Source organism: Salminus brasiliensis, chromosome 21 (assembly GCF_030463535.1).
Source record: "Salminus brasiliensis chromosome 21, fSalBra1.hap2, whole genome shotgun sequence".
In the NCBI taxonomy this organism is placed as follows: Eukaryota; Metazoa; Chordata; class Actinopteri; order Characiformes; family Bryconidae; genus Salminus; species Salminus brasiliensis.
The window spans coordinates 13,976,248-13,999,275 of NC_132898.1; positions in this window are offsets into that span (position 1 = coordinate 13,976,248).

The window sequence follows — 23,028 nt, forward strand, 5'->3', positions numbered from 1 at the left end:
GTTAGTTCATCGTTCAGTTTCTATACATGTATTGATTTTTTTTTTTTTTTTGTCTTACAGGTTTAGGACCTTAAGAGCCCCTCCCGCCTTGACCGTAGATTTAGCCACCATCAATCTGTCCATTTGCAGCTTTGCCTGGCTCACTGTGTTTCTGTCTGCACCTGTCTAACAGGTAGGTGATCATTCAATTTCTATGCATGTATTGATTTTCTTTGTTCTCTTACACGTTTAGTGGATGCCATTACCCATTCCGTCCCTGATGGTGCATCTGTCCATCAAGGTTCCATCCATCTGCCACTGTGTACGGCTCGCTTTCTATCTTTCTGCACCTGTGTAACTGGTAGGTGATCATTCAGTTTCTATACATGTATTGATTTTCTTTGTTGTCTTACAGGTTTAGAGGATGCCATTACCCCTTCCCTCCCTGATGGTGCATCTGTCCATCAAGGGTCCATCCATCTGTCACTGTGTACGGCTCGTTGTCTATCTGTTTGCTACTGTCTAACAGGTAGGTTATCATTCAGTTTCTATACATGTATTGATTTTCTTTGTTGTCTTACAGGTTTAGAGGATGCCATTACCCATTCCCTCCCTGATGGTGCATCTGTCCATCAAAGGTCCATCCATCTGCCACTGTGTATGGCTCGCTGTCTATCTGTTTGCTACTGTCTAACAGGTAGGTGATCATTCAGTTTCTATACATGTATTGACTTTCTTTGTTGTCTTACAGGCTGTCAGGACTCCAGGACCACCCCCTCCTTCCTAATGGTGGATCCATTAAACAAGTGTCTGTCCATTGCAACTATTTGTGTGACACGATCTTTCTGACTGCAAATGTGTAAAAGTTAGTTCATCATTCAGTTTCTATATATGTATTGACTTTCTTTGTTGTCTTAAAGGCTTTCAGGGCTCTAGGACCCCCCCCCCCTTCCTAATGGTGGATGCATTAATGAAGTGTCTGTCCATTGCAACTATGTGTGACTCGATCTTTCTGACTGCAAGTGTCTAAGAGTTAGTTCATCATTCAGTTTCTATACATGTATTGATTTTCTTTTTGGTCTTACAGGTTTAGAGGATACCATTACCCCTTCCCTCCTGATGGTGCATCTGTCCATCAAGGTTCCATCAATCTGCCACTGTGTACGGCTCGCTGTCTATCTGTCTGCACCTGTCTAACAGGTAGGTGATCATTCAGTTTCTATACATGTATTGATTTTCTTTGTTGTCTTACAGGTTTAGAGGATGCCATTACCCCTTCCCTCCCTGATGGTGCATCTGTCCATCAAGGGTCCATTCATCTGTCCCTGTGTACAGCTCGCTGTCTATCTGTCTGCGCCTGTCTAACAGGTAGGTGATCATTCAGTCTCTATACATGTATTGACTTTCTTTGTTGTCTTACAGGCTTTCAGGACTCCAGGACCCCTCCCCCCCTTCCTTCCTAATGGTGGATCCATCAAACAAGTGTCTGTCCATTGCAACTGTTTGTGTGACTCGATCTTTCTGACTGCAAGTGTGTAAGAGTTAGTTCATCGTTCAGTTTCTATACATGTATTGATTTTTTTTTTTTTGTCTTACAGGTTTAGGACCTTAAGAGCCCCTCCCGCCTTGACCGTAGATTTAGCCACCATCAATCTGTCCATTTGCAGCTTTGTCTGGCTCACTGTGTTTCTGTCTGCACCTGTCTAACAGGTAGGTGATCATTCAATTTCTATGCATGTATTGATTTTCTTTGTTCTCTTACACGTTTAGTGGATGCCATTACCCATTCCGTCCCTGATGGTGCATCTGTCCATCAAGGTTCCATCCATCTGCCACTGTGTACGGCTCGCTTTCTATCTTTCTGCACCTGTGTAACTGGTATGTGATCATTCAGTTTCTATACATGTATTGATTTTCTTTGTTGTCTTACAGGTTTAGAGGATGCCATTACCCCTTCCCTCCCTGATGGTGCATCTGTCCATCAAGGGTCCATCCATCTGTCACTGTGTACGGCTCGTTGTCTATCTGTTTGCTACTGTCTAACAGGTAGGTTATCATTCAGTTTCTATACATGTATTGATTTTCTTTGTTGTCTTACAGGTTTAGAGGATGCCATTACCCATTCCCTCCCTGATGGTGCATCTGTCCATCAAAGGTCCATCCATCTGTCACTGTGTACGGCTTGTTGTCTATCTGTTTTCTACTGTCTAACAGGTAGGTGATCATTCAGTTTCTATACATGTATTGACTTTCTTTGTTGTCTTACAGGCTGTCAGGACTCCAGGACCACCCCCTCCTTCCTAATGGTGGATCCATTAAACAAGTGTCTGTCCATTGCAACTATTTGTGTGACACGATCTTTCTGACTGCAAATGTGTAAAAGTTAGTTCATCATTCAGTTTCTATATATGTATTGACTTTCTTTGTTGTCTTAAAGGCTTTCAGGGCTCTAGGACCCCCCCCCCCTTCCTAATGGTGGATGCATTAATGAAGTGTCTGTCCATTGCAACTATGTGTGACTCGATCTTTCTGACTGCAAGTGTCTAAGAGTTAGTTCATCATTCAGTTTCTATACATGTATTGATTTTCTTTTTGGTCTTACAGGTTTAGAGGATACCATTACCCCTTCCCTCCTGATGGTGCATCTGTCCATCAAGGTTCCATCAATCTGCCACTGTGTACGGCTCGCTGTCTATCTGTCTGCACCTGTCTAACAGGTAGGTGATCATTCAGTTTCTATACATGTATTGATTTTCTTTGTTGTCTTACAGGTTTAGAGGATGCCATTACCCCTTCCCTCCCTGATGGTGCATCTGTCCATCAAGGGTCCATTCATCTGTCCCTGTGTACAGCTCGCTGTCTATCTGTCTGCGCCTGTCTAACAGGTAGGTGATCATTCAGTCTCTATACATGTATTGACTTTCTTTGTTGTCTTACAGGCTGTCAGGACTCCAGGACCACCCCCTCCTTCCTAATGGTGGATCCATTAAACAATTGTCTGTCCATTGCAACTATTTGTGTGACACGATCTTTCTGACTGCAAATGTGTAAAAGTTAGTTCATAATTCAGTTTCTATATATGTATTGACTTTCTTTGTTGTCTTAAAGGCTTTCAGGGCTCTAGGGCCCCCCCCCTTCCTAATGGTGGATGCATTAATGAAGTGTCTGTCCATTGCAACTATGTGTGACTCGATCTTTCTGACTGCAAGTGTCTAAGAGTTAGTTCATCATTCAGTTTCTATACATGTATTGATTTTCTTTTTGGTCTTACAGGTTTAGAGGATACCATTACCCCTTCCCTCCTGATGGTGCATCTGTCCATCAAGGTTCCATCAATCTGCCACTGTGTACGGCTCGCTGTCTATCTGTCTGCACCTGTCTAACAGGTAGGTGATCATTCAGTTTCTATACATGTATTGATTTTCTTTGTTGTCTTTCAGGTTCCGAGGATGCCATTACCCCTTCCCTCCCTGATGGTGCATCTGTCCATCAAGGGTCCATCCATCTGTCACTGTGTATGGCTCGTTGTCTTTCTGTTTGCTACTGTCTAACAGGTAGGTGATCATTCAGTTTCTATACATGTATTGACTTTCTTTGTTGTCTTACAGGCTGTCAGGACTCCAGGACCACCCCCTCCTTCCTAATGGTGGATCCATTAAACAAGTGTCTGTCCATTGCAACTATTTGTGTGACACGATCTTTCTGACTGCAAATGTGTAAAAGTTAGTTCATCATTCAGTTTCTATATATGTATTGACTTTCTTTGTTGTCTTAAAGGCTTTCAGGGCTCTAGGACCCCCCCCCCCTTCCTAATGGTGGATGCATTAATGAAGTGTCTGTCCATTGCAACTATGTGTGACTCGATCTTTCTGACTGCAAGTGTCTAAGAGTTAGTTCATCATTCAGTTTCTATACATGTATTGATTTTCTTTTTGGTCTTACAGGTTTAGAGGATACCATTACCCCTTCCCTCCTGATGGTGCATCTGTCCATCAAGGTTCCATCAATCTGCCACTGTGTACGGCTCGCTGTCTATCTGTCTGCACCTGTCTAACAGGTAGGTGATCATTCAGTTTCTATACATGTATTGATTTTCTTTGTTGTCTTACAGGTTTAGAGGATGCCATTACACCTTCCCTCCCTGATGGTGCATCTGTCCATCAAGGGTCCATTCATCTGTCCCTGTGTACAGCTCGCTGTCTATCTGTCTGCGCCTGTCTAACAGGTAGGTGATCATTCAGTCTCTATACATGTATTGACTTTCTTTGTTGTCTTACAGGCTTTCAGGACTCCAGGACCCCTCCCCCCCTTACTTCCTAATGGTGGATCCATCAAACAAGTGTCTGTCCATTGCAACTGTTTGTGTGACTCGATCTTTCTGACTGCAAGTGTGTAAGAGTTAGTTCATCGTTCAGTTTCTATACATGTATTGATTTTTTTTTTTTTTTTTGTCTTACAGGTTTAGGACCTTAAGAGCCCCTCCCGCCTTGACCGTAGATTTAGCCACCATCAATCTGTCCATTTGCAGCTTTGTCTGGCTCACTGTGTTTCTGTCTGCACCTGTCTAACAGGTAGGTGATCATTCAATTTCTATGCATGTATTGATTTTCTTTGTTCTCTTACACGTTTAGTGGATGCCATTACCCATTCCGTCCCTGATGGTGCATCTGTCCATCAAGGTTCCATCCATCTGCCACTGTGTACGGCTCGCTTTCTATCTTTCTGCACCTGTGTAACTGGTAGGTGATCATTCAGTTTCTATACATGTATTGATTTTCTTTGTTGTCTTACAGGTTTAGAGGATGCCATTACCCCTTCCCTCCCTGATGGTGCATCTGTCCATCAAGGGTCCATCCATCTGTCACTGTGTACGGCTCGCTGTCTATCTGTTTGCTACTGTCTAACAGGTAGGTTATCATTCAGTTTCTATACATGTATTGATTTTCTTTGTTGTCTTACAGGTTTAGAGGATGCCATTACCCATTCCCTCCCTGATGGTGCATCTGTCCATCAAAGGTCCATCCATCTGTCACTGTGTACGGCTTGTTGTCTATCTGTTTTCTACTGTCTAACAGGTAGGTGATCATTCAGTTTCTATACATGTATTGATTTTCTTTTTTGTCTTACAGGATTTCTTGACTCCATTACCCCCCCTTCCTTTCTAATGGCGGATCCATCAAACAAGTGTCTGTCTATTGTAACTATTTGTGTGACTCGATCTTTCTGACTGCAAGTGTGTAAAAGTTAGTTCATCATTCAGTTTCTATATATGTATTGACTTTCTTTGTTGTCTTACAGGCTTTCAGGACTCCAGGACCCCCCCCCCCCTTCCTTCCTAATGGTGGATCCATCAAACAAGTGTCTGTCCATTGCAACTATTTTTGTGACTCGATCTTTCTGACTGCAAGTTTGTAAGAGTTCGTTCATCATTCAGTTTCTATACATGCATTGACGTTTTATTTTTTGTTGTTGTTTTTTGTCTTACAGGTTTAGGACCTTCAGAGCCCCTCCCTCCTTGACCGTAGATTCAGCCACCATCAATCTGTCCATTTGCAGCTGTGTCTGGCTCGCTGTCTATTGTTCTGAAACTGTGTAAAAGGTAGGTGATCTTTCAGTTTCAAAACCTGTATTGACTGTCTTTGTTGTCTTTCAGATTCCGAGGATGCCATTACCCCTTCCCTCCCTGATGTTGCATCTGTCCATCAAGGTTCCATCCATCTGCCACCGTGTACGGCTCGCTGTCTATCTTTCTGCACCTGTCTAACGGGTAGGTGATCATTCAGTTTCTATACATGTATTGATTTTCTTTGTTGTCTTACAGGTTTAGAGGATTCCATTACCCCTTCCCTCCCTGATGGTGCATCTGTCCATCAAGGGTCCATCCATCTGTCACTGTGTACGGCTCGCTTTCTATCTGTTTTCTACTGTCTAACAGGTAGGTGATCATTCAGTTTCTATACATGTATTGATTTTCTTTGTTGTCTTATAGGTTTAGAGGATGCCATTACCCCTTCCCTCCCTGATGGTGCATCTGTCCATCAAGGTTCCATCCATCTGCCACTGTGTATGGCTCGCTGTCTTTCTGTCTGCACCTGTCTAACAGGTAAGTGATCGTTCAGTTTCTATACATGTATTGATTTTCTTTGTTGTCTTACAGGTTTAGAGGATGCCATTACACCTTCCCTCCCTGATGGTGAATCTGTCCATCAAGGGTCCATCCATGTGTCACTGTGTACGGCTCGTTGTCTATCTGTTTGCTACTGTCTTACAGGTAGGTTATCTTTCAATTTCTATACATGTATTGATTTTCTTTCTTGCCTTACAGGTTTAGAGGATGCCATTACCCCTTCCCTCCCTGATGGTGCATCTGTCCATCAAAGGTCCATCCATCTGTCACTGTGTACGGCTTGATGTCTATCTGTTTTCTACTGTCTAACAGGTAGGTGATCATTCAGTTTCTATACATGTATTGATTTTCTTTGTTGTCTTACAAGATTTATTGACTCCAGGAGCCCCCCTTCCTTCCTAATGGTGGATCCATCAAACAAGTGTCTGTCCATTGCAACTATTTGTGTGACTCGATCTTTCTGACTGCAAGTGTGTAAGAGTTAGTTCATAATTCAGTTTCTATACATGTATTGACTTTTTTTTTTGTCTTACAGGTTTAGGACCTTCAGAGCCCCTCCCTCCTTGACCATAAGTTCAGCCATCATCAATCTGTCCATTTGCAGCTGTGTCTGGCTCACTGTCTATTGTTCTGCAACTGTGTAAAAGGTAAGTGATCTTTCAGTTTCAAAACCTATATTTACTGTTTTTGTTGTCTTTCAGGTTCCGAGGATGCCATTACCCCTTCCCTCCCTGATGGTGCATCTGTCCATCAAGGGTCCTTCCATCTGTCACTGTGTATGGCTCGTTGTCTTTCTGTTTGCTACTGTCTAACAGGTAGGTGATCATTCAGTTTCTATTCATGTATTGACTTTGTTGTCTTACAGGCTTTCAGGACTCCAGGACCCCCCCCCCTTCCTTCCTAATGGTGGATCCATCAAACAAGTGTCTGTCCATTGCAACTATTTGTGTGACTCGATCTTTCTGACTGCAAGTTTGTAAGAGTTCGTTCATCATTCAGTTTCTATACATGCATTGATGTTTTATTTTTTGTTGTTGTTTTTTGTCTTACAGGTTTAGGACCTTCAGAGCCCCTCCCTCCTTGACCGTAGATTCAGCCACCATCAATCTGTCCATTTGCAGCTGTGTCTGGCTCGCTGTCTATTGTTCTGAAACTGTGTAAAAGGTAGGTGATCTTTCAGTTTCAAAACCTGTATTGACTGTCTTTGTTGTCTTTCAGATTCCGAGGATGCCATTACCCCTTCCCTCCCTGATGTTGCATCTGTCCATCAAGGTTCCATCCATCTGCCACTGTGTACGGCTCGCTGTCTATCTTTCTGCAGCTGTGTAACGGGTAGGTGATCATTCAGTTTCTATACATGTATTGATTTTCTTTGTTGTCTTACAGGTTTAGAGGATTCCATTACCCCTTCCCTTCCTGATGGTGCATCTGTCCATCAAGGGTCCATCCATGTGTCACTGTGTACAGCTCGCAATCAATCTGTCTGCACCTGTCTAACAGGTAGGTGATCATTCAGTTTGTATACATGTATTGATTTTCTTTGTTGTCTTACAGGTTTAGAGGATGCCATTACCCATTCCCTCCCTGATGGTGCATCTGTCCATCAAGGTTCCATCCATCTGTCACTGTGTGCGGCTCGCTGTCTATCTGTTTGCTACTGTCTAACAGGTAGGTGATCATTCAGTTTCTATACATGTATTGACTTTCTTTGTTGTCTTACAGGCTGTCAGGACTCCAGGACCACCCCCTCCTTCCTAATGGTGGATCCATTAAACAATTGTCTGTCCATTGCAACTATTTGTGTGACACGATCTTTCTGACTGCAAATGTGTAAAAGTTAGTTCATCATTCAGTTTCTATATATGTATTGACTTTCTTTGTTGTCTTAAAGGCTTTCAGGGCTCTAGGACCCCCCCCTTCCTAATGGTGGATGCATTAATGAAGTGTCTGTCCATTGCAACTATGTGTGACTCGATCTTTCTGACTGCAAGTGTCTAAGAGTTAGTTCATCATTCAGTTTCTATACATGTATTGATTTTCTTTTTGGTCTTACAGGTTTAGAGGATACCATTACCCCTTCCCTCCCTGATGGTGCATCTGTCCATCAAGGGTCCATCCATGTGTCACTGTGTACGGCTCGTTATCTATCTTTTTGCTACTGTCTAACAGGTAGGTGATCATTCAGTTTCTATACATGTATTGACTTTATTTGTTTTTTTACAGGCTTTCAGGACTCCAGGACCCCCCCCTCCTTCCTAATGGTGTATCCATCAAACAAGGGTCTGTTTATTGCAACTATTTGTGTAACTCGATATCTATCCGATTGCAAGTGTGTAAGAGTTAGTTCATCATTCAGTTTCTACACATGTATTGACTTTTTTTTGTCTTACAGGTTTAGGACCTTCTGAGTCCCTCCCTCGCTGACCGTAGATCCAGCCTCCATCAATCTGTCCATCTGCAGCTGTGTCTGCCTCACTGTATATTGTTCTGCAACTGTGTAAAAGGTAAGTGATCTTTCAGTTTCAAAACTTATATTGACTGTCTTTGTTGTCTTTCAGGTTCCGAGGATGCCATTACCCCTTCCCTCCCTGATGGTGCATCTGCCTATCAAGGTTTAATCCATCTGCCACTGTGTACGGCTCGCTGTCAATCTGTTTGCTACTGTCTAACAGGTAGGTGATCATTCAGTTTCTATACATGTATTGATTTTCTTTGTTGTCTTACAGGTTTAGAGGATGCCAATACCCCTTCCCTCCCTGATGGTGCCTCTGTCCATCAAGGTTCCATCCATCTGCCACTGTGTACGGCTCGCTGTCTGTCTGTCTGCCCCTGTCTAACAGGTAGGTGATCATTCAGTTTCTATACATGTATTTATTTTTTTTTTGTTGTCTTACAGGTTTAGAGGATGCCATTACCCATTCCCTCCCTGATGGTGCATCTGTCCATCAAGGGTCCATCCATCTGTCACTGTGTACGGCTCGTTGTCTATCTGTTTGCTACTGTCTAACAGGTAGGTGATCATTCAGTTTCTATACATGTATTGACTTTATTTGTTTTTTTACAGGCTTTCAGGACTGCAGGACCCCCCCTCCTTCCTAATGGTGTATCCATCAAACAAGGGTCTGTCCATTGCAACTATTTGTGTAATTCGATATCTATCCGATTGCAAGTGTGTAAGAGTTAGTTTATCATTCAGTTTCTACACATGTATTGACTTTTTTTTGTTTTTTTTGTCTTACAGGTTTAGGACCTTCTGAGCCCCTCCCTCGCTGACCGTAAATCCAGCCTCCATTAATCTTTCCGTCTGCAGCTGTGTCTGGCTCACTGTGTATTGTTCTGCAACTGTGTAAAAGGTAAGTGATCTTTCAGATTCAAAACCTGTATTGACTGTCTTTGTCTTCTTACAGGTTTAGAGGATGCCATTACCCCTACCCTCCCTGATGGTGCATCTGTCCGTCAAGGGTCCATCCATCTGTCACTGTGTACGGCTCGTTGTCTATCTGTTTGCTGCTTTCTAACAGGTAGGTGATCATTCAGTTTCTGTACATGTATTGACTTTCTGTGTTGTCTTACAGGGTTTCAGGACTCCAGGACCCACCCCCCCTCCTTCCTAATGGTGGATCCATCAAACAAGTGTCTGTCCATTGCAACTATTTGTGTGACTCGATCTTTCTGACTGCAAGTGTGTAAGAGTTAGTTAATTATTCAGTTTCTATACATGTATTGACGTTTTTTTTTTTTTTTTTTGTCTTACAGGTTTAGGACTTTCAGAGCCCCTCCCTCCCTGACCGTAGATTCATGTATTGATTTTCTTTTTTGTCTTACAAGTTTAGAGGATGCCATTACCCCTTCCCTCCCTGATGATGCATCTGTCAATCAAGGGTCTATCTGTCTGCACCTGTGTAACAGGTAGGTGATCATTCAGTTTCTGTACATGTATTGATTTTCTTTGTTGTCTTACAGGCTTTCAGGACTCCAAGCCCCCCCCCCTCCTTCCTAATGGTGGATCCATCAAACAAGTGTCTGTCCATTGCGACTATTTGTGTGATTCTATATTTATTTGACTGCAAGTGTACAAAAATGAGTTCATCATTCAGTTTCTATACATGTATTGATTTTCTTTGTTGTCTTACAGGCTTTCAGGACTCCAAGCCCCCCCCCCCTCCTTCCTAATGGTGGATCCATCAAACAAGTGTCTGTCCATTGCAACTATTTGTGTGACTCGATCTTTCTGACTGCAAGTGTGTAAGATTTAGTTCATCATCCAATTTCTATACATGTATTGACGTTTTCTTTTTTTTTTGGTCTTACAAGTTTAGGACCTTCAGAGCCCCTCCCTCCCTGACCGTAGATTCAGCCACCATCAATCTGTCCATCTGCAGCTGTGTCTGGCTCACTGTCTATTGTTCTGCAACTGTGTAAAAGGTAAGTGATATTTCAGTTTCAAAACCTGTATCGATTGTCTTTGTTATCTATTAGTTCCTGAGGATGCCAATACCCCTTACCTTCCTGATGGTGCATCTGTCCATCAAGGTTTAATCCATCTGCCACTGTGTACGGCTCGCTGTCAATCTGTTTGCTACTGTCTAACAGGTAGGTGATCATTCAGTTTCTAAACATGTATTGACTTTCTTTGTTGTCTTACAGGCTTTCAGGACTCCAGGACCCCCCATTCCCTCCCTGATGGTGCATCTGTCCATCAAGATTTCATCCATCTGCCACTGTGTACGGCTCGCTGTCTATCTGTTTGCTACTGTCTAACAGGTAGGTGATCATTCAGTTTCTATACATGTATTGACCTTTTTTGTTTTTTTTTGTCTTACAAGTTTAGGACCTTCAGAGCCCCTCCCTCTCTGACCGTAGATTCAGCCACCATCAATCTGTCCATCTGCAGCTGTGTCTGGCTCACTGTCTATTGTTCTGCAACTGTATAAAAGGTAAGTGATCTTTCAGTTTCAAAACCTGTATTGATTGTCTTACTTATCTTTTAGGTTCTGAGGATGCCAATACTCCTTCCCTTCCTGATGGTGCATCTGTCCATCAAGGTTCCATCCATCTGCCACTGTGTATGGCTCGCTGTCTATCTTTTTGGTACTGTCTAACAGGTAGGTGATCATTCAGTTTCTATACATATATTGATTTTCTTTTTTGTCTTAAAGGTTTATTGGATGCCATTACCCCTTCCTTCCCTGATGGTGCATCTGTCCATCAAGGGTCCATCCATGTGTCACTGTGTACGGCTCGTTATCTATCTTTTTGGTACTGTCTAACAGGTAGGTGATCATTCAGTTTCTATACATATATTGATTTTCTTTTTTGTCTTAAAGGTTTATAGGATGCCATTACCCCTTCCCTCCCTGATGGTGCATCTGTCCATCAAGGTTTAATCCATCTGCCACTGTGTACGGCTCGCTGTCAATCTGTTTGCTACTGTCTAACAGGTAGGTGATCATTCAGTTTCTAAACATGTATTGACTTTCTTTGTTGTCTTGCAGGCTTTCAGGACTCCAGGACCCCCCCATTCCCCATGCCTCACTGTCTATTGTTCTGCAACTGTGTAAAAGGTAAGTGATCTTTCATTTTCAAAACCTGTATTAATTTTCTTTGTTATCTTTGAGTTTCTGAGGATGCCAATACCCCTTCCCTCCCTAATGGTGCATCTGTCCATCAAGGGTCCATCCATCTGTCACTGTGTACGGCTCGTTGTCTATCTGTTTGCTACTGTCTAACAGGTAGGTGATCATTCAGTTTCTATACATGTATTGATTTTCTTTGTTGTCTTTCAGGTTCCGAGGATGCCATTACCCTTTCCCTCCCTGATGGTGCATCTGTCCATCAAGGTTTAATCCATCTACCACTTTGTACGGCTCGCTGTCAATCTGTTTGCTACTGTCTAACAGGTAGATGATCATTCAGTTTTTATACATGCATTGATTTTCTTTGTTCTCTTCCAGGTTTAGAGGATGCCATTACCCCTTCCCTCCCTGATGGTGCATCTGTCCATCAAGGTTCCATCCATCTGCCACTGTGTATGGCTCACTGTCTATTGTTCGGCAACTGTGTAAAAGGTAAGTGATATTTCAGTTTCAAAACCTGTATTGATTGTCTTTGTTATCTTTTAGGTTCTGAGGATGCCAATACCCCTTTCCTTCCTGATGATGCATCCGTCCATCAAGGTCCCATCCATCTGCCACTGTGTACGGCTCGCTGTCAATCTGTTTGCTACTGTCTAACAGGTAGGTGATATTTCAGTTTCAAAACCTGTATTGATTGTCTTTGTTATCTTTTAGTTTCTGAGGATGCCAAAACCCCTTCACTCCCTGATGGTGCATCTGTCCATCAAGGGTTCCATCCATCTGTCACTGTGTACGGCTCGCTGTCTGTCTGTTTGCTACTGTCTAACAGGTAGGTGATCATTCAGTTTCTATACATGTATTGACTTTCTTTGTTGTCTTACAGGCTTTCAGGACTCCAGGACCCCCCCCCCCCCCCTCCTTCCTAATGGTGGATCCATCAAACAAGTGTCTGTCCATTGCAACTATTTGTGTGACTCGATCTTTCTGACTGCAAGGGTGTTAGAGTTAGTTTATCATTCAGTTTCTATATATGTATTGACTTTTTTTTTGTTTTACAGATTTAGGACTTTCAGAGCCCCTCCCTCCCTGACCGTAGATTCAGCCACCATCAATCAGTCCATCTGCAGCTTTGTCTGCCTTACTGTGTATTGTTCTGCAACTATGTAAAAGGTAAGTGATCTTTCAGTTTCAAAACCTGTATTGATTGTCTTTGTTGTCTTTTAGGTTCTGAGGATGCCAATACCCCTTCCCTCCCTGATGGTGCATCTGTCCATCAAGGTTTCATCCATATGCTACTGTGTATGGCTCGCTGTCTATCTGTTTGCTACTGTCTAACAGGTATGTAATCATTCAGTTTCTATACATGTATTGATTTTCTTTGTTGTCTTACAGGTTTAGAGGATGCCATTACCCCTTCCCTCCCTGATTGTGCATCTGTCCATCAAGGTTCCATCCATCATTCACTGTGTACGGCTCGCTGTCTATCTGTTTGCTACTGTCTAACAGGTATGTAATCATTTAGTTTCTATACATGTATTGATTTTCTTTGTTGTCTTACAGGTTTATAGGATGCCATTACCCATTCCCTCCCTGATGATGCATCTGTCAATCAAGGGTCTATCTGTCTGCACCTGTGTAACAGGTAGGTGATCATTCAGTTTCTATACACGTATTGATTTTCTTTGTTGTCTTACAGGCTTTCAGGACTCCAGGCCCCCTCCCCCTCCTTCCTAATGGTGGATCCATCAAACAAGTGTCTGTCCATTGCAACTATTTGTGTGATCCTATATTTATTTGACTGCAAGTGTATAAGAATTAGTTCATCATTCAGTTTCTATACATGTATTGATTTTCTTTGTTGTCTTTTAGGTTCTAAAGATGCCAATACCCCTTCCCTCCCTGATGGTGCATCTGTCCATCAAGGTTTCATCCATCTGCAACTGTGTACGGCTCGCTGTCTATCTGTTTGCTTCTGTCTAACAGGTAGGTGATCATTCAGTTTCTATACAGGTATTGATTTTCTTTGTTCTCTTCCAGGTTAAGAGGATGCCATTACCCCTTCCCTCCCTGATGGTGCATCTGTCCATCAAGGTTCCATCCATCTGCCACTGTGTACGGCTCGCTGTCTATCTGTTTGCTACTGTGTAACAGGTAGGTGATCATTCAGTTTCTATACATGTATTGATTTTCTTTGTTGTCTTACAGGTTTAGAGGATGCCATTACCCCTTCCCTCCCTGATGGTGCATCTGTCCATCAAGGGTCCATCAATCTGCAACTGTGTACGGCTCGCTGTCTATCTGTTTGCTACTGACTAACAGGTAGGTGATCATTCAGTTTCTATACATTTATTGACGTTTTTTTTTTTTGTCTTACAAGTTTAGGACTTTCAGAGCCCCTCCTTCCCTGATCGTAAATTCAGCCACCATCAATCTGTCCATCTGCAGCTGTGTCTGCCTCACTGTCTATTATTCTGCAACTGTGTAAAAGGTAAGTGATCTTTCAGTTTCAAAACCTGTATTGACTGTTTTTGTTGTCTTTCAGGTTTAGAGGATGCCATTACCACTTCCATCTCTGATGGTGCATCTGTCCATCAAGGTTCCATCCATCTGCCACTGTGCAAGGCTCACGGTCTATCTGTCTACACCTGTCTAACAGGGAGGTGATCATTCAGTTTCTATACATGTATTGATTTTCTTTGTTGTCTTACAGGTTTAGAGGATGCCATTACCCCTTCCCTCCCTGATGGTGCATCTGTTCATCAAGGGTCCATCCATCTGTCACTGTGTACGGCTTGCTGTCTATCTGTTTTCTACTGTCTAACAGGTAGGTCATCATTCAGTTTCTATACATGTATTGACTTGCTTTGTTGTCTTACAGGCTTTCAGGACTCCAGGACCCCCCCTCCTTCCTAATGGTGTATCCATCAAACAAGTGTCTGTCCATTGCAACGGTGTGTGTGACTCGCTATCTCTCTGACTGCAAGTGTGTAAGAGTTAGTTCATCATTCAGTTTCTACACATGTATTAACTTTTTTTTGTCTTACAGGTTGAGGACCTTCTGAGCCCCTCCCTCCCTGACCGTAGATCCAGCCACCATCAATCTGTCCATCTGCAGCTGTGTCTGGCTCACTGTCTATTGTTCTGCAACTGTGTAAAAGGTAAGTTATCTTTCAGTTTCAAAACCTGTATTGACTGTCTTTGTTGTCTTTCAGGTTCCGAGGATGCCATTACTCCTTCCCTCCCTGATGTTGAATCTGTCCATCAAGGGTCCATCCATCTGTAACTGTGTTTTGACCAGCCACTGCCACAAAACACACCCTCATTTCTCTTACCCTCAATGCAGCTTCAGCAACGTAAAAGGCAAAGAAGACGTAGTTTGCCACGTAGAGCTCCAGGATGTACTTCTCGCTAACTTCAGGGATGAAGTCCAAAATGATGGTCAATACGTTGAGCAGGATTACGATGCACATGCGAATGAAAGGGGGCACTGAAGACAATCTTGTAGCACAGCTTCTGCATGGCATTCCTGTCAAACCCAACATTTTATTATTCAGGTATGCACTAACATACATTTCTTTACCTTTCAATCATCACCATAACCCTGGACGCTGATTTAGCATAACAGAAACATACAGTCTTATGCAAAAGTTTAGGCACCCATGGCCAAATTCTTTTTTTCTCCAATCTGTTTTTTATTAGAGGAGTGGTAAATAGCCCCTGTGGCTAATCAAACATACCCACAATACTTTCAGCAAATCCTAGTAGACAATTAAGGCTGTTACACACCAAAGGTTTTGAAAATGCAAAATATTAGCACACAATTTTCTCACGTCTCTCAAGTGCTCACACAGGTGTAGCACTTTTTTTTTTTTAGTTGAGGGGTTGAGAAGGACTGAACCAACTGTGAAATGAGATTTATTTCATATTACTGTGGAGCTGTGTGCAGATTTCCATGAGGAAACTGTTCATTCTCCTTTCACCACTGACCTGCACATTTCACTCTTTCTGAGAAGAGACTTTCGGCCCCGTCTCAAATCACATCATACTCTCTACATAGTGCACTACTTAAAAAAACACAACACAAAAATCATTAGACAGTGCCAGCATGGTAGAAACCGAGTTGTCCAGCTGAATGTAACTGTCTTGTACTGACGTGTACTGTTTTGGGTGGAGGTGCTGCTACTTCACAACCTACAAAGTGCACTCCATAGTGGAGAGGGAGTGATTTGAGACTGGGCCTCAAAAAGTAAAGCACAGCATGCTTCTTTTAGGAAAAGTGAAAGAAGTTTCTACACAGATTAAACTGTAGGAGAGCTTCTACACACAGCTCAGATTCACGCGAACTGAGTTTGAGCTGAACAGATCTTGGAGATGCAGCTCCCTCCATAGGTGAGGAAGACACACAGCGAGTTCTAGTTCTAGGTGTTATTAATCACGGCTGGCAGAAGTCACGTCATACTTGAGTCAGCTATGGGTCGCTAGTGCGGTGTTAGCACGTCCTGGCTCGCTCGTGGAAATTAGCATCACACACTTTAAAGCGCATTGCAGGGTTTCTGTGTGGACCATGTTTATGATTTTGAGACTTTATATCATCTTTTGACAGGACCATGGCTATAGCTATCCGTTAGCGTAAACTAGCTAACTGCATGCCAAAGTCATCACAAAGTCATATCAAACCTTGTTTTAAACAGACTTGAAGTGGATTCCAATAAGAATTATTTGGCACTACGTTTATACAGTGGGGGAAAAAAGTATTTAGTCAGTCACCAATTATGCAAGTTCTCCCACTTAAAAATTTGAGAGAGGCCTGTAATTGACATCATAGGTAGACCTCAACTATGAGAGACAAAATGAGAAAATCACACTGTCTGATTTTTAAAGAATTTATTGGCAAATAATGGTGGAAAATGAGTATTTGGTCAATAACAAAAGATCATCTCAATACTTTGTTATATATCCTTTGTTGGCAATGACAGAGGTCAAACAAGGTCTTCACAAGGTTGACACACACCGTTGCTGGTATGTTGGCCCATTCCTCTATGCAGATCTCCTCTAGAGCAGTGATGTTTTGGGGCTGTCGGCGGGCAACACAGACTTTCAACTCCCTCCAAAGGTTTTCTATGGGGTTGAGATCTGGAGACTGGCTCGGCCACTCCAGGACCTTGAAATGCTTCTTACAAAGCCACTCCTTTGTTGCCCTGGCAGTGTGCTTGGGATCATTGTCATGCTGAAAGACCCAGCCACGTTTCATCTTCAATGCCCTTGCTGATGGAAGGAGGTTTGCACTCAAAATCTCACAATACATGGCCCCATTCATTCTTTCATGTACACAGACCAGTCGTCCTAGTCCCTTTGTAGAGAAACAGCCCCAAAGTGTGATGTTACCACCCCCATGCTTCACAGTTGTTATGGTGTTCTTTGGATGCAACTCAGCATTCACTCTCCACCAAACACAACGAGTTGTGTTCGTACCAAACAGTTCTACTTTGGTTTCATCTGACCATAAGACATTCTCCCAATACTCTTCCGGAACATCCAAATGCTCTCTAGCAAACTTCAGATGCGGCCGGATATGTACTGGCTTAAGCAGGGGAACACGTCTGGCACTGCAAGATCTGAGTCCCTGGCAACGTAGTGTGTTACTGATGGTAGCCGGTAGTTTGTAACGTTGGTCCCAGCTTTCTGCAGGTCATTCACTAGGTCCCCCCCGTGTGGTTCTGGGATTTTTGCTCACTGTTCTTGTGATCATTTTGACCTCACGGGCTGAGATCTTGCATGGAGCCCCTGATCGAGGGAGATTAGCAGTGGTCTTGTAGGTCTCCCATTTTTTCTGATTATTGCTCCCACAGTAGATTTCTTCACACCAAGCTGCTTGCCTATTGCAGATTCAGTCTTCCCAGCCTGGTGCAGGTCTACAGTTTTGTTTCTGGTGTCCGTTGACAGCTCTTTGGTCTTCACCATAGTGGAGTTTGGACTGTGACTGTTTGAGGTTGTTGGCAGGTGTCTTTTATACTGTTAACGAGTTTAAACAGGTGCCATTAATACAAGTAATGAGTGGAGGACAGAGAAGCCTCTTAAAGAAGAAGTTACAGGTCTGTGACATACAGAAATCTTGCTTCTTTGTAGGTGACCAAATACTTATTTTCCACCATTATTTGCAAATAAATTCTTTAAAAATCAGACAGTGTCTCTCATTTTGTCTCTCATAGTTGAGGTCTACCTATGATGTCAATTACAGGCCTCTCTCATTTTTTTAAGTGGGAGAACTTGCACAATTGGTGACTGACTAAATACATTTTTTCCCCCACTGTATAAAGGCCTCCTTGGCTTGGTTTGGGAAAAGTGTGATTTATGCATGCAGATTACACTGTGCTAACAGATGCTAGTGTTAAGTGCTACATTAGCCTTGTAGTTGCAGTGCAAGACTAAAGAATGAAACTGTTGCATAATTATTACGAAACACTGTGGTCTTCCTGGTCCTGATTTAGCAACACAGCAAATGTAAATAGAAGGTGTTCTAACGGGTCAGAACCGATGCAGAACCTCACAGCATGTGCTTGTGTTGGTCTAGTTTCAAAGTGTATTTTCTCTGGTCTAGACGAAATGGGGTTTGGGGGTTGACTTACTTTGAAGGCTTGGTGTATTTGATGACACAGATCCAGTTGATCAGTTTCCAGCACTTGATACTGAAATTTTTTCCCCCCAATCCCAGTACATGTTTGTCATCAACACTCATGAACCTGAGGAAAAACAACATGAATTACACCTGTCCTCTGTTTGACATGCCTCTAAGGCCTACTAGTTCCATGCAACATGTCTACACTACAGCACTCAAAATTATTCAACCTCCACTGTAAATAAGTGTAATCTCCAGATTCAGCTCACAATACCACTATTAATGACAACTGCTGTCTCAGATGAATTCAACCCACTGAACATAATCCTGCACACAAGCTAGGGCTAGGATTCAGAGGGCTGGGATGTGTTTTTGGAAGATGATTATCTTGATGAATTTACATTTACACTGACGGCATTTAGCAGCTGCTCTTCTCCAGAGCAACTTACAAACGTGCTTCACCGTTCACTCACCGAAAATACCCTTAGCTCATTTGTAGAGGCTAGGATCCAAAAGATCATTCCAAGCTTAGACTCTACTAAACAGTATGGAGACCACAAGTAGTACTCTAGTAAGTAAGACAGCGTTTGAAGACAGCGAGTGGAAGGGCAAGATGGATTCAATCAAGTATTGGGAAATCCTAGGAGAACACATCATGCCTTCTGTGAGGAGGCTTGAGTATCTTTGGACCTTCCAACAGGACAGTGAGCCAAAGCATACCCCAAGTCCCCCAAGGCTTGGTTTAAGAAGTCCTGGAAGGTTCTGCACAGTTCACTGACTTGAACACCTGAACCCCATAGAAAATCTTTGGAAGGCGGCTGCAGCAGCAAACCCAGCAATATCGGTGAACTGGAGCCAGTGAGGAAGGGGCTAGAAGCTGGTATCTGGCTGGGCAGCACGTTTGCAGCAGGGCAGAACCGCAGAAGGGAGCTCTACTAAGTTTTAAAGAGGCTGGTGATGAAGGGGTCGAATAATTCTGAGACTGCAGTCGTCATTAAAGTGGTATTTTGGGCTGAATGTGGAGAAAGCCCTTATTCTATTAATTTTGTTGAGATATTTAAATTGCTCTTGTTTGATTAGTTTATTACAAACAGATAGCCATGATAATAGAAATACCACTATTTTCTGTTACTATGCCTTTAAAGCTAAATAAGCCTATATAAATAATATGTAAATAAGCTCTGTTCTAACTGGCTGCCCTGTTTTGCACCTCATTCAAAGAGCAGGCTGTACTGGGATGGACATGGACTGAGTGGTGAACAGTGAACACCTTACAATCTTTACATTATTACAGTTTTTACACACTACACCAAAACCGTACATCCCATTCACACCCCACAGCCTTACCTCTACTTATCTCTAAGTAGAAAGATTGCCAAAAAAACACCCAACACATTTAAAATACTTGATACATTTCCTCATTAATAAAATATAGTAATAAAGTGAGAGGAAAAGAGTTATTTTTAGAAAAAAAAATTCTCATAACATTAAAATAAACACAATTCATTGTGATCGTTGTGTGTGAGTGTGTTAGCTTTGCTAGATCAGTAAAGTAGATCAGGTGAGCTGCAGCTGGAACTTAACACACCCATACAGTGTATGGAGATCAGCACCCGAACCTGTGCTCTTCTAACCAGCATATCAATTACTTTACTGACCAACAAAACGATCTGACCACTGACTTTATGTTTATTTGAGTTTATTCTAATGTTATATAGAGTTAATTACAGGTAGACACTCTCATTGACCACTGACTTCATGTTTATGTTTTTGGATAATTATATGGTATATAGTATTTTCTGGTCACTTACTGCTGAAAGAGAGTTAGTAAATTGTGTTGGCTGAACTATATATCGTATTAATTACAGGATAATGTTCCAAACCCCACCAAACAACGATTCGGGGTGAGCTAAATCACTGGTTGATAAGGGTCATTGCGACTTTCCTTGTCAGCATTCCGGCACTGTACTGCTCCCAGTAGCTCTTCTGAAGATAAACCAGGCTGAGTCAGTCCACACATGCACCACTGTCCTGTTCCCCTACCCACCCTATCTCAATGCTTACTGAATTACACGCTGCAGGACATTGGGTTGGGGATTTTTCAGAGCTCATAACCTCATCAGCCATGACTAGAGGAGATTTAATAGAGTGAGTGATAAAGCCATAGTAGAGAAGAACACGGAAAAAGAGGAACATGGCACAAGACAGGTTCAGTTTGACTCAATGGGCTCAATGGGAAATAACACTGGCCACTACCTGTCCCGGCACATCTGACATTATTCTGAAATAAATGCAAACAGAAGAACTTGTCATATCATGAACATCATTGCAGAAATGCACTATTATTTTGCATATTACTATTATTAAAATGTAATTCTATAATCATAAAGTTGATCACTGCCATTTAAATGTTTTTTGCTTGATTAGCAATTCATTTATTTAGACTTAAGCGACAAGAGCGTTAGTAAGGTCAGGATGTTGGATGATGATCACCATCCCACCTCATCCCCAACTTATCCCAAAAGTACTGGATGGAGCTCCACCATCATTCCATTCACAGCTCTTCCACTGCTCCACAGCTCAATGCTGGGGGGCTTTATACCCCTCTAGCCCACGACTGGCATTAGGCAGCATGGTGTCAATAGGTTCATGATGTTGATCTGCTTCAGAGAGTCCTATTCTATCAGCAGTGCTACTCCACAGGGACTAGACAAGCTGTGTGTGTGCTTTTGCACATCTGTGTCAGCAATGTGAGCAACTTTAAGTAGCTGAATGCATTCATTAGAACATACAGTGTGAGTTTGTGTGGACCACACAGACTGGGACGGTACATTTAGAAATGTGTAAATTACCACAGCTCTTAGATAATGCATGTAAACCTCTTTTATTTGTAAGAAAGCAACATGAGATGTTTCATGGTAGAAACACTTTAACAATTGACTACAAGGACAAATCCATAAAGTGGTGCCTAGGTATGAATTTATTATCAACATCTTTGAATAGCTACTTGAGAGTGGTTAAAGCTGTATCAGGGCAAAGCGGGTCTAAAAGCAGCAGCACTGCCTAAGTAGAAGTGTCCATATATTAGATTGATACTGTGTGTGTGAAAGAGAGAGAGTGTAGGAACCTTAAAGGATTTCAGGATGTGCATTCGGGCTATCTCCATCATTTCGTCCAGTTTCTGTTTTGGGGATGTCATTTACATCACAGTCTGGACCTGTTCTCCTCTTCCTGGTAAAACGACAGTCCACTCTGTTCTGCTGGAGATCAACACATAGATTCTTTATCAATCAACAGGCCTGACACCCTGCCAGTTGGTGGTCTGTCCCTCCATGAACCACTGCTGACAAGGAGCCCACCGTAAACCGTATTCAGGGCAATAAAGTTTATAAATATGTGGTATTGTGTTTTGTGTCGTAATGTTTGTTGTTTATCATACCTGGCACAACGTTCTCTTTCAGAGATAATAAGGTTACTGAACAGATGTTTTGGCTCACAAATGACATTTATATTTGATTTACATTCTGTATCGACCAGATCAAATCTGCGCTCCCCACGTTTTAATCCAATTAAAAACACAATGAAAAAAGGATGATACAACTAGAAAAAAAAAACATACTAAACTTTATTTCCATTTAATTACATTAAAACCAGGTTGTTTTTTTAGTTTATCTACGTTTGTCTGTCACTGTGGAATAAATGTAGAACAGATTTAAATATAAATATTTTAAGTTCATTGCACCACGTTTTTAAGTGTAATGTAATCATACTAAAATTTCTCCTCTTCCATTTGCTGATGTTGACCATTCCATCAGCATATTATTTGGGCTGAGAATGAGACAGCATTACTTATAGGGTTCATCATCGATATCGTGGTTTAAAAAAAACAAACAAACAAAACAAAAGCCAAGCGGTTCCACATGACAAAAATGAACTTTGGTGTTGACACAATATACATTACTGATGTGCATAAACTGTAAAATATTAATGAAGATCTTTAAAACACTGCTGGCTTGTATTTCAAATCAAGTCACCATCAACACTTATCATAAATATAACATTCTATAAGTAATTCCCTTTAATGTATTCATATAAGTCCAGTTTGTTCTGTAAAATTAGATTAATATTGGCCCTTTAAATGCTTAAAATTGATTTTAAGGACAAATGTGAACAGCAAAGTTGATGCTTATGTATCAATTTATAACCAAAAATGTGTTTAAAACTGCATCAAAGCAAAGAGGACCAACTGAAGAGTCTCCAGCACATGTTACTTTCACCAACAACAAAAAGAACTGCTGCAGGTGGTAAATGCTGAATTGACTCCTGATAATAACCTGAAACCTGGACTGTGGGGGAATCTCTCTTCATTCACATACCTTTTTTTCCAGAAGTTTCGTATGGGCTCTTAATGCGTACAAGCCGTGTTACCATCTCCCAGTTGACATTGAACATAGATCAGTCAGCTTTGAGCTTGTTGATGATGTTCTCGGTGGACTCCTCCATGGTCTGCAACAGCCTGTGCACAGTCTTTTGTTTTGCCCGAGAAATATCACTGATGCCTGCCAACATGAGGAGAGATGGTCAATAAATCTGCTAACCTCATCTTTTCCATTCAAACAAGACACATTTTATTTGGATGCTGCAAAAACAGCAGAAAAACAAACTTCTAAGGCTGTGTTTACACAGCAGGGCTATGCGTGCAGAAGTGTGAATGGCAAAACACACACTGA